The following is a 13,987-nucleotide window of genomic DNA, read 5'->3' on the forward strand; positions in this document are numbered from 1 at the left end:
TTTCTTCAACTTTATAAAGAAGTGAATACTAGCTCTCTTTCTACAATTTCCTATAGTAGTGGACATTGAATCTCACTCTTAAATTTAGATATTAATGTTCATGATATCCCTCACCGCAACCTTCTACAAAGTTGATTTCAAATTTTATATATAGTGTTTTTCAATATTAAATTTGAAACATATGTGTAGTTTTGAATGGTATCAAAAAATGAGATATTCCTATCATAGTTCATTTGTTTATGGTAATTTTTTTAATAGATGTAATCCCTCCATTTCCTAATTAAGATCTATGTACATAGAAAATAATTTCAGAATTGGATTATCAAAAAACAATTTCAGTATCTACTGAATCAGAACTATCTAGTTTGTAAGATTTTATTCTTGAATATCAGCTTAATTTTCCGTTTCTAATCTTTCAACAATATCTGAGGAATTTTATTTTAATTGAACTAAAAAAGTGTATTTTGGAGGACTTTGAGACATGGGGGATAAAACTAGGATACTAATCTACCAAAACTTCATGTTCAAGCATATAGGTATGGAAGACTAATCTAGAGTATACGCATCAGATGAGTGAGAATGTAAAATGTTCAAGGACCTCTTGGCATTGATAACATGCATTTTTAAAACCTTATATGATCATAATTACATGTTTATCTGCATTAAATTACTCATATTTGCACTTTAGAATGAATTTCTAAATTTTATGCATTTTTTAGATTTTTCCTAAATAGATTCTAAAAGAATATAATTTTTGAGACAGAATATGATTTTTCTTAAATTTTTTGAAATTAAATTGAAAAGATATGATTTTTCTGAGTTGAAAAATATTATTATAGGTACTTTTTGGTATTTTATTTTAATTAATATGGATGTTTAAATATTACAAGCCTTTTTTATTTTGCACCACCACATGTTGCTGTTCACTCCATCGTACACCGACGAATGAGAAATGATTCTAATGTTTGGCGCCAGCCAACATCTCATGTTTGCGATTCGGGAAGCGATGATTGCAATTATTACTAGGGAATGATCTTTTGAATTTCAGACGTAGGGGGGCAACGTGGACAAATGAAAAAAATTAAGGCATTTTTAAAAAAATAAATGTGCACATGGGCTGAGGGAGAAGAAGACAAAAAACATTTTTTCACTTTGTTTTTTATTCTTTTTGGTAGATCAGGAGCGACCTGGCTGCGCCACGCGAGGCCACATGTATACGTAGCCTGCACAAGGTGATGTGGCGCGCATGTGGTTGTCGCTAAGAGGAAAATAAAGAGGCCCGCACTGACGTGGCGTGTGGTGACGCGCCGCCAAGTCAGCTACGAGGAATCTTCTTTTCTTCTTCCTTTTTCTCCTTTTTTTCTTTCTTTTTCTTCTCCAAAGGTGCATGTGGCGCAGAATATGACAAGCATCACAAGGAATATGAAAAGGGCAAAATTTAAAGCAGTTTGACTTCTCAACGGGCATGAAAAATAATGATGATGAGGAGGACAGAGAAATTTTCAATTACTAAGATTTCTTAAACAGCCATAACTTTTGATCTACAACTCCGATTGAGCTGAAATTTTCAGCACTGCTTCGTCTTCCCCTCTTCTTTCCATCCATACCTCCGATCTATAAATAGAGGCTTGGATCATTATGAAATTCATCTTGAATTTTCTCCCTACTTGTGTAGGCTGATTGAAAGATGCTGAGTTTTGAGATCCGTCAAGTGTGTTCTTGGTGTCCAGGATGTGTGGGGAGAAGTAGTGGAGAAGAGGGGGAGCTTACCTGCACTCGTAAGTCACCATGATCTTGGCAGGACGTAAGGATCTAAGGTAAGTGTATTCGCCTTACATTGTCTCTTTCCCTCCACCATAGTTAACATAATTAGGGTTTATCACCGTATCTTCACTCACATTTTACTCTCTTCTCTCATCTCTCTATTCTCGCCATTGTATCACTCCATATCCAACCACTATCCTCGTTCATACGGTCGTTCATCATTGTGTCTGTCACATTCACTTACTCTTTTCTTTAAGTTAAATTAATATATACCTTGTGTACTTTTTTAATCGATACACTAGCTCATATCATTGAATCTTGTCTTCATCTATCCTCTCGTTGCTCATCTTTAGCATAAGAATTTAATTCCTTAATCATCGTTCCCTGTGGAGACGAACCATGCTCATCACTAAGTATTCTTAAGTACGGTTAATATATTTTTATTGAATAATCTCAGTTACCAAGGATGAATATAAACCCCTAAAATTGGGATTATCAATTGGCACCGTTGCGCGGGAATGGTAGCCATTAAGGATTTAATTTCTTTTATTTTGGTGATTTTCTCTATATTACTAATAATGATCAAAATAGTGCAATCAGCTCCATGAGATCGACGAAGACACGAAGAAAAGGTACAACTCCCATCTTAAAAACTCTAAAAATTTTACAAGTTTAAAGGATTTATCTCATCATGAACAGTAGATGATCACCAAAACAAAATGAGAATGAAAGTGAAGGAGATGAAGGAGTGGCTTCGAATAATCAAATCAACCACCTTGAGAATTGTGTTATAAACGAAGGAAATAGAAGACATAGATTAAAAGAATTTTCTGCTCCTTTAGGATACGAGCCTCTTACTAAGATTAATCCACCTATCGATGAGGGTTCAAATGTTAAAATTAATCATCATATGATTCAGTCGCTCCCTAATTTCCATGGGTTATCTCAAGAAGAGCCGTATAAACATTTGGAAGAATTTACTTTGATTTGTCAAACATTTCACTTCCATGTTGTTACAAATGAGGTTATTAGAATGTGGTCATTTCCTTTCAGTCTTAGAAATAAATCTAGAAGTTGGTTTACATCTTTATCTCTGAATTTTGATTTATGGAAAGAGATGGAAATCGCATTCTTAAAAAAATTCTACTCAGTTGGAAAAATGAATTCATACCGACGAGCGATAAGAGAGTTTTGTCAAGGGCCCGATGAATACGTAGGAGAAGCATGGGAAAGTTTAAAAGAATTCACTTGAAAATGTCCACACCATGGCATCGAAGAATGGGAGATAGTCCAAACATTTCATGCAGGATTACGAAATCAAGTTCAGAAGATGATTGATGCGGCTAGTGGAGGTACATTTATGCATAAATATTTGGATGAAGCTCTAGGCATTTTAGAAACACTAGCAGAAAATGATTCATATTATGCTGCTCTTAATCGTAATGGGAGAAATGCAAATCTTAAGAGGGAAGGAATGATTGACGTGAATGCCATTGAACCCGATATACGAATTGAACAATTTGTAAAAGCTGTTTATGATCTAACTACACGAATTGATAGTTTAAAATCACCTAATTCCTCTCACTCTTCTCAAATGGATTTTTTCACTTTGTCATCATTTCTCTAGTGCTGATAATGTAAAATATATTGTCCAATGCATGAGAAAATCATGGCTATTGATCGGTCCAAGATGAATACACCTATAGCTCAAAATTCATGGAATCCTAGAGATAGTGGCTATCTAAAGAATAACATGCCAAGAAACCCATATCAAAATCCTATTCCTTTTCAACAGAAACAGAGAAATTTCCATCCAAGGCCTAATCACAATACCTCTCACCAAACTACTAATCCATCATATGATGAGCCCTACAGGAATGTGCAGTAGAAACAAAAAAATGGAGCAGAGGCAAGCTCTTATAATCGGAATGCTACAAGAATTCAAGAAGGAAATGGAGTGAATGAGAGAAGAAAATAACTCAAGAGCCAACCTTGAACAAAAAGATTTGCGTGGAGAGACGGCTAGTACTCAGTTGGGAAAAGTCCCACTTCATGGTCCAACAGGAAATAGTACTGGGACACATGGTTAGCAGCCATGGGTTAGAGGTGGACAGGGCCAAAGTGAAGGTGATCCAGAACCTTCCACTTCCCATCAACACCCAGGAACTTGGAGGGTTCCTCGACCACGCAGACTTCTAAGACAGTTCATTGAAGAATTTGCTAAATTATCAAGACCGTTGACTAACTTATTGGCTAAATATGTGAACTTCATAATTGACTATGCAAGGAAGCAGACTTTTTTGCAGACAAAGGGGGCTCTAGTGAAAGCACCAATACTACAAACTCCAAACTGGAACTACCCATTTAAACTTATGTGTGATGCTTCTGATTTTGCAGTAGGAGTAGTGCTTGGTCAACGAATTGACAAGAAGCCCGTGGCCATCTACTATGCTAGCAAAACCTTAGAAGATGCACAGGTACGCTACACTACAACTGAAAAAGAATATCTAGTGATTGTGTTTGCATTAGATAAATTCAGATCTTATTTATTATGTAGTAAAATAGCAGTATTTTCTGATCATGAAGCTATTAGATATTTAATAAATAAAAAGGAGGCAAAACCTAGATTTATTAGGTGTATATTATTAATGCAAAAATTTGACCTGGACATTAAGGATAAACGAGGATCTGAAAATTATGTAGCTGATCATTTATCCCGACTGAATATAAGTGACCCAATCCCTATTGTTGAAAATTTCCCTTATGAGCATATCCTTAAGATTAGCACTAGAAAAGTCCCATGGTTTGCACACACAGTTAACTAGCTTCAGGTAGAACCCCGGAGGATTGGTCTGAACAAAAAAAGAAGATATTTATGAAAGAAATCGAATACTTTTTTTGGGAAGATCCTGACTTATTTCATTTAGGGGATGATCAAATCTTGAGAAGATGTGTTCCAGAAGACGAACATAGGAATATCCTAGAGTTATGTCGTTTATCTTTTTGTGGGGGACATTTTGCATAAAGAATTACGGCTTCAAAAATTCTTCAATGCAGTTTCTTTTTGCCTACGTTAATTAGAGATTCATAAAAATTTTGAAAAAATTATTTAAAATGCCAATCCATGATTAATTTAAGAAAGAATGATGCCATGCCACTAAAGCCGATTATAGAAATAGAGATCTTTGATTTATGGGGTGTAGATTTTGTGGAGCCTTTTTCACCATCCTTTGGACATGAAAATAAATTGATGGCCGTGGATTATGTGTCTAAGTGGGTTGAGTCAAAACCCACTAGGACAAATGATCATAAGGTAGTATAGAAATTTTTAACTCAATATATATTCTCTAGATTCGGAGGTTCAAGAGAAATAATTAGTGATGGTGGGTCCCATTTTAATAACTCACATTTTAACCCCCTCCTCAAGAAGTATGGGGTTCATCATAAGATGACAACTCCTTACCATTCACAAGCCAATGGCCAGGTTGAGGTTAGTAACCATGAAATCAAAAATATCCTTAAAAAGATTGTACGGCCGGATGGTAAGGATTGGAGCAAAAGATTACCTGATGCCTTGTGGTCTTATAGGACAGCCTATAGGGGACACATTGGGATGTCCCCTTATAGACTCATATTTGAAAAAACATGCCATCTTCCGGTTGAGATTCAACATCGAGCTTACTGGGCAATTAGAAAATTGAATCTTGATATGGAAGATGCAGGGAAAAATAGTATGTTGCAACTCCAAGAATTTCAAGAATTAAGAAATGAAGCGTTACAAAAATTCTGTAATTACAAAGCCAAAATGAAAGCATTTCACGATAGCAAATTAAATAGAAGAAATTTTCATTACAATAAAAAAATATGGCATTCACGATAGCAAATTAAATAGAATAATTTTTCATGAGAATCTCAATTACCAACGGCGAATATAAACCCCTGAAATTAAGATTATCAGGCATCCTTATGGAGAAGTTAAATGAACTTCTAGAGAAGAATTAAGGAAAAGAGTTGAATACATCTCCATTCTGAAGATATTATGATACTATTATGAGACAATGGTGCAAAGAGCTCAGATGGTAATTGTAACCAGAGCAATCTGCCAGTTTTCACTAAAGATCATTTGAAGTCGTAGTGACTCATTCTTTTTGGATTATAAAACCAATTAGGTTGGTTCCCTAACCATGATAAATCATCCTTGCATACTGAGAAGGCTGGTGAGAATTAATATAGGAATGTAATAATTCAATTTAATAAACATAAGCAAGTATTTATTTATCAAGGAATGTAATAACTCCATTTAATAAAAATAATTGTGTATTTTTAAAAACTAACTCGATCCCACTTTTTAGTATTTTCACTTTCACTTGTTTTGACAATGTGGATGAAAGATAAGAGACATATAAAGTTGTAGCAACGAAATATCAGAAATCCTGTGATCATCACTAAATGGATCATGAACCTCAAACCTCTCTGCGAAGATATGTTATCTTTCTAAATGTATCATGTTCATATGATATTATATTTTATTACTTCTGCTTTTTATCATTAAAGTATACTCCTTAAAAATTATTAACAATATGTATTCCATTTATCTGAGAAATAACATAATCGCTACGGCAGTAGTCATTAACAGGAAAATATCCATTGGATATTTCTTAATATCCTAAATTTATTTTGGCTCTTAAAATAGCTAGAGTTATATAAAACCAGGCTCAGCCCTATGATCTTGGGTTAATTGGGAAGTCAAGATTGCCTAAGATACATTCTTATGAAATTTGAGATTTAATCATATACATCACTACTCATGCCTTATGGGTTGAGTATCCCCTTCTCCAATTTTAGAAATGGTGAATATGCCAAGGAAATCTTGGAGTCTTTTTAAGACACATTCATGTGGCTATATACCTAAAAGTGCATGAAAACTTTTAAATAAGATTGAGGAGAAGGATACTTGTGTATGTGAATTTTAATTGTTAATTAATGATACATGTTTATTTTCACTCAATTGACTTTTCACGGACACATCTAACAAATGGTTCACCAAAATATTTAAAATTTCACCCTGTTGGACATAGTGTGACCAATGATGAACTATTTAATGTTATAGCGAAGGATCTTATCTTGGCTTATAAACATTTCACATTTTGGACGTGGTGAACTTTTTTCCCAGAAAACCCATCACTTACAATCCATAAAAGTTGTGGAAAATAAGATGTATATAGTTAAAGTGTGAAGAATCTAGCCTAAACGATGAAGCAAAACTCTGGTAATCTGCAGTTGAGGATGTCTCAATTTTCAGGACATCTAAAAGAGAATTTTTGGATACTTATATGATGTCTTGATTAAAAGGTGTTTTATTTATATAATGAATTCTTTCAACATTTATATATCCAGATGATAGTACAAGAAAGCTAGTCTTCAAATAAATTCTAGATCCTAGCCTATCACAACCTCATGCAAAGAGGACTCATATTCCTTTAACTTGTTTTGGTACATAGAACAACGTCATTGGTTTCAGAGATAATTAAAATTTTTAATAAAAATATTAGAGAGAATGATTTATGTAAATTTCGACATATTCTACCTAAAATAAGGCAATTTCAACAGAGGCAATCCTTAGTATTGAAATTGGGAAAAACAGAGAGATTCTAAATTTTGGATAATGCACATAACCAACATTTTAATTTGGTAGATATTATCTTAATTCTCTAATCCATTAGACACTATCTTCACCAAAAAATTATTTATATTCTACTATATTCATTATATTTATTCCTATTATTACTTATCCTTAACTATAAATAAATTATTGAATTCACATCTAAAGGCCACTCCTTGTGGATACGACCTCACTCCTATACATTTGAGTGAGTTTTCTATTTTTATCAAATAAATGTGATTTATGAAAATTAAATTCCAACGACAATAAAATTAAGAACGCAATTTGCCTACACCCTCTTAGCCATGTTGCATGTGCATCTTACACAACCTCTTCATTCGAGCACTCAGGTAACTTTACTTTCCCCCTTATCCATCATGAATGAGATTACTAAACTGCTGAAGTTAACCCCATACCTAAATTGAGAAACCTCTCTTCGTGTTCCTTGACTTCTCAAGATTATACAGGCAAATAAATCAATGACAAGAAAATGGAAATAGATGACTTCAAGTTAAGAAGTTTATCCTGTTTATTTTTATATCCTAAAGTTGAATTTTGGCTTTGATTTTCCTTTTGTTTGAACTTTTACCAGAATTATTTCTCTTTCCAAAGGGTTTCTTATGACTTCACACTAGCCCCAATAACACTATATAACTATTTGATATGTCCACTATCTTGATCCAATAAGCCCAAAATAACTTCATCACATCTTGCTAAAAAATCACACACAATATATTATGATTAAGTCTTAAAATATATTCACTGAATCCTCTTCAAAGTATATCATCTTAATTTATTAATTTAAATCAAGTAAACTCCCTCTCTCAAGGATACTGAAAGCTTCTTTTCAAAAGTCACATAAATGCTTACAATCAATCAAAAATATTCTCACACTAGATTCATTTTAGACTTATTTTCAAAAAACTGATTAAATAACCTTCTAAAACAACCCATGAATTTCTTCTTTCCCAGAATCAATGCCTTTACATTTCCACGATAATCTTTATCAACTAGACTCTTCCATCCAAAAAAAAATTATCTTCTCTTTAGCTAATATGTCAAACCTTTTCTCTCAATTGATCATCGCTCAAGATTTCTGAATGATATTTCCTCCCCTTTGCAAATACATAAATATTATTTTCTAATCTAATAGTATCTTGAGTAGATTTTTTAGAAACGATGCACCTTATAGATGTGTGTATTGAATGTTTGCCTTCTCGTCTCCTTGTTGTCTTGATATTCTCACCTTATGACCTTCTCACATCCAACGTCCTTCTGTGACTATCCTCATATCAAACACACAAGGCAAGAACAAAAATGGGCATACCAAGAAGAAAGAAAATCCTAGATTCCTCCTCCACTCGACAGCCTTACACATTCAACGCAATGAGTAGCTTTCTTTGAATGGGTGGCTTTATTCTTCACTTCTTTCTTCTCATTTCTGGTTGTATTGTTGGATGCTCAAGGACGTCTTTAAAAGGAACCCTACTTTTTTTAATGTTGGGGGATTTATGGAATGGGGCTTTTTTTACTAAAAAAAGTCAGTGGCAGCATTAAGTTCAAACATTTTTGAATTATAGTAATGGCCATGACCTTCTTACCCTTATATTTTTCTTACCAAGCACAGACTTTATGAGGTTATTCATGGAAGTTCTACGGAACCCTGACATCCTCACTATAATGTCACATCATCTATGTCAGTAGAAAAAATTAAATCATATATCATAAACAAAAACTAAATAACATCTGATAAATATGAAATAAATATTTTTAATAAACTTAATTAAATTTTCACAATTTTCATTTGAATAAGTTGCTTTAATTTCAGGGTAGGGAAGTTCATGTTTTGTCTTTGAACGAACACTGTTCATTGACGAATGAACAGCCATAAAAATCGGTTCATGTTCGTGTTTGGTTCGTTTGTGTTCGGTTCATTCATGTTCGTTCGCGAACGAACATGAACGTTACTCTTTTTTAAAACGGTAAAAAAAATGTATGATCAAAGAGATAGAGATAGAGAGAGAGAGAGGGGGAGCAAGGGGGAGGGGAGCACAGGAGAGAGGATGGGGAGTGAGAGAGAGATAGAGAGAAATGAGAGAGGGAACAAGGGGGAGGGGAGCACAAGAGAAGGCATGGGGAGCGAGAGAGAAATGATGTCGGACGTTGTCGATAGCGTCATCCGATGGGTAAATTTCACTAAGTGAATGTAACTACGTGATGCGATGTGACCTAGGAGAATGTACGTGCAGGCCCTGACTCGTGGTGATTCGCCAAACTCCAAGCTCAGAAATGGGCGTCCGGTGACGGTGACAGGGACCTTATGACCCTCGTCAGAGCGACGATGGCGACTACAGCACCACATGGAGTAATTCCGTAGGGCTCCCACGTAACGAGCGGGCTCGGCCCGTACCTAGAAAGACTCTCAACACATAGATATTTAATAAGTTTCTCTCCCCTAATCTAACCTGAGCGCGGTGGAGTGCAGCCGAAAATATACTTTAGAAATTAATATAATGGATGAGCAAGGGACGGCGTACCTCGTCGGTGGCATTGCGCGTCATTGGAATGTCCGCCGGCGCAAGTGCTGGAGCGGATTGGCGCAGGGAGAGGGGTGTCGGAGAAGGATCAGCATAGCTCAACAGGCGGCGGCGTAGGAGCACGGACGGAGGACGTTAGTGGTAAGCCGAAGTGGTAGGAGGAAGACAATCTTCGATGTCGCAATCCTTACTGATAGACCAGCAGGGCGACGGGTGTCAATGAACGCACAAGGGGCGCCGGAGCGGGAGTTATGTCCGGACCCCTTGTGACACACATAGGGGACGGATGCCGTCACGAGTGCACAACCGTCTAGTGGTCCACAGATAACACACCAGAGCGTAGACCGTCGGAACAGTTCCCGTTTAATTCCCAACTTAGCAGGTGCCCAATCATTGTAGTTGTTCGCGGCGTCAAAGTAAACCCCAGACGTTGGCGGGGTCTTCCAAATGGCAGAGGTCCGGATGCTCTAAGACTTATGAGCAGGACGAATCTACAGGGTAGGGGCCTCCAAACATCAGGGCCTCCCAAAACGTCGATGGGGAATTTCTGCAGGCATCCACACAAGAGATCCAGAGATTCGTCAAGAGGGCAGAAAATCGTTGGAGAGAACCTGCCCAGGCTGGCAGTCCCTCTGAACAACAACCGATAAGGAATGAGGGCGAGGATTCCACATCAATTTGCTCTCAAGGCATGACCGATTCTTTCCCTCTTAGTGCGTTCACCGAAATGGTGGGATGTACTCCCCTTGGACACATTCAGCGTTCTCTCTCGCACTGGAAGGGGCGAGCGGTGGCATTGGTCGATCAATTTCCATCACTTGCGGTCAGAATGACGGCTGCACGCCGGCCGTATGGGAATAACGGATCTGGGAAAATTGGCGAGGATGGGACAGTACCACAGGAAGAAAATAGGTGACCCTCGTTCCCAGGTAGGTTGTCCTCGCTGTAGCTTCCCTGGCAGCAACCCGTCTTCCTCCGTTCAGTTCCCTTCCTCCTTGCTCCTTTCTTCTTCCTTCTTCAAAGTGAGACCTGGATGACATGGTAACTGCAACAATTGCAAAATCCAGATCTAAGATTGAACGTGGGGTCATCATGGCCTCATATAGGGCCATGATGGGCCCCTTACAATGGGTCCAACAAGGGGACTCCAATAAGAGACCCCCCTTTTAAAACACAAATAAAGGACATAGGGAATGAAAAATAAAGGACATAGGGAATGAAACGATGTGAAAATAAAACAATACGGACAAAGATGAAAACACAACGATACGAGTGCGGACGTGCTCTACCCTGGGTATTTAAACCCGGACATCTTCACGGACGCTTTGGCATGCCTATCGGGCTAGTCACAGACTGGCGGTGATGCTGATGTCGACGAAGACTTCTCCGATGACATGTTGTCGATGACGCTTGGGTGCGCTCCATCAGAGAGAGAGAGAGAGAGAGAGAGAGAGAGAGAGAGAGAGAGAGAGACTGTAGTCAGGGGAGAGGGGGTGGAGAAAGAGAGAGAGAGAGAGAGAGAGAGAGGGAGGTGGAGGACGGAGGGGGCAGATGTGAGGAGAGAGGGGCAGGGAGAGAGAGTGGGGTGGAGAGAGAGAGGGGGGGCACGGCCGCACACGGTAGGGCACAGGAGAGGAGGGTGGGGAGAGGGAGCGAGGTTCGGGGAGAGAGAAAGGGGGCACGGGAGAGGGAGCGGGGAGACTGAATGAAAGAGGGAGGGAGGGAGGGGAGAGGTTGGGGCACGGGAGACGGGAGAGGAGGGCGGGAGAGAGGAGATCATGTTCTCTCTCTCTCTCTCTCTCTCTCTCTCTCTCTCTCTCTCTCTCTCTCTCACTCACTCACTCACTCACTCACTCACACTCTCTCTCTCTCTCGCTCTCTCTCTCTCGCTCTCACTCTCTATCTCTTTTAGTAAAAATAATAATATTTAATATTGAAAACAACATTACTTCGGGAATGCCACCTTTTCGCGAACAGTTCATCTGATCGCAAATTGTTCACGAACATGTTCCTGTCCCATCTGGACTGTTTGTGTTTGTGTTCGTTCATTCGCATGTTCGCGAATGAATGAAACATTTTTTCCCAACCCTATTTAATTTGATCTGTATTAATCAAAACCTATTTTTCAAAAAATTCATGCAATGTTGACCCGAGATGAGCATGCAGAAATAAATTTATGATTGAGGCATCTAAAGCTCTTCATAAAAATCCTGAAAAAAAAACTTGAAAGATTATTTGATAAAATATGAAAAGGTGTCATTTTAAAATATAAATTTTACATCAAATATCATATGAAAATATTTAACTAAAAGACTCATGGTTGACCCCAAAACAGAAAGCATACATTGGTCAATGTTTTCGACAAAACAAAATAGTTTGAATCAATCTGAAATTTTGGAATTTGGTCACACAGTATGGAAGAGGTTGACTGCCCAAATTTGGACTCAAAATGTGTATGTTGACCCATTGACCTGATATGCCAAGTCAACTATGTAATGGCATTCCACAGGCATTGATGATATGTGTATATATGATTGTGAGTTTCCAAATCAGCCTAAACTCACTAAACATCATTTGAACTATATTTATCCTGGCTTGGGAACAGGTTTACCAAATTACATAGGTGGACCAAAGTGTATGTTGACTTCATAGGGTAAATAAATCAAAATTTATGCATTGACTTAAGCTCAATGGCATTCAACATTCAAGAAGAAAAAGACAACGAAGAAAAATCAGAAAAGGAAGAACATTATTAATAATTAACTAATTAAATTAAAAAAAATATCCATTGATTAAGTAAAATATTGAGAATAATATGAAGAAGCTAAAGATGAAGAAAAAGAATATTAAAGAGAATAAGAATAACATGATGAAGAATTTTAAAACTGTAAGTAAGAAAAAGCAAATCTCCACTCATAAAGAAGAAAGTGACAAAAAATATTAAATAGTTGAATGGAATATATTTATCGATCAAGAAGAATAATGAGAATTAGACGAAGAAGAAGAGGAAGAGGAAGAGGAATAATTAAAAATTAAGAAGAAAAACCAGAATAGGAGAAGGTTGACAAAAAACATTAAATAATTGAAGTTAAAGTCTTCCGTCGACCAAGAAGAGCAATGTGAATAGGACAAAGACGACGAGGAAGGTGAACAAGAAGGGGACGAAGAAATAATAAAGAGAATTATAAAGAGAAGAAATAATAAAGAAGGTGATAAAAATTAAATAATTGAATTAAACTTATCAATAAATCAAGAAGAGGAATGAGAATATGACAAAGAAGAAGAGGAGGAGAAGAATACCAGTAAGAGAAATTAAATTAAAATATAAAATAATTGAATTAAAATTTCCTGGTTGAATATGAATAAGAAAAATAGGAAGATGGTTAAAAAAATGAAATAACTGAATTTGAGATGTGTTTATTTAAATACTAGTGGGAGTACAACCGCTTTACCAATATTTTACATAGATGACATTTTACTCATTAGGAATGATGTATGAACATTATCTGTAATATAGGCATGGGTTCCAAAGAATTCTTCCATTAAGGATTTGGGAGAAGCAACCTAAATTTAAGGAATACACATCTATAGAGATAAACCAAGTGGTCTACGAAGATTGTCTGATCCATGTACACAAACATATTTCTTTAAATCTTTTGGCTGGAGGATTCCTACAGATGTATCATATCAATAAGGAATAGAGTTTTTCTTCAAAGGAGTGGTTATAAAGAAATTCCAACCGAGAGAGAAAAAATGAAAAGAAATCCTACTTGCCTTGACAATCGGCTTCATAAAGTACATTGTTGTATGTAGAAGGCCTAATATGGCTTATATTCTAAGAGTTGTATGTGGATGCTAAGTTGTTTTAAGAAATGAACAATGTAAAGCTTTGAAGTGTACTCTTAATTACTTAAGAAGGGTATATCATACATTCATAATACATCATATGCATTACATTTCAAGGATTACATAGATTTAAATTTTTATCAGATCTATATTTTTTCATGAAGTACTTAAGAAGGAC

Source organism: Wolffia australiana, chromosome 15 (assembly GCF_029677425.1).
Source record: "Wolffia australiana isolate 7733 chromosome 15, ASM2967742v1".
Classification (NCBI taxonomy): domain Eukaryota; kingdom Viridiplantae; phylum Streptophyta; class Magnoliopsida; order Alismatales; family Araceae; genus Wolffia; species Wolffia australiana.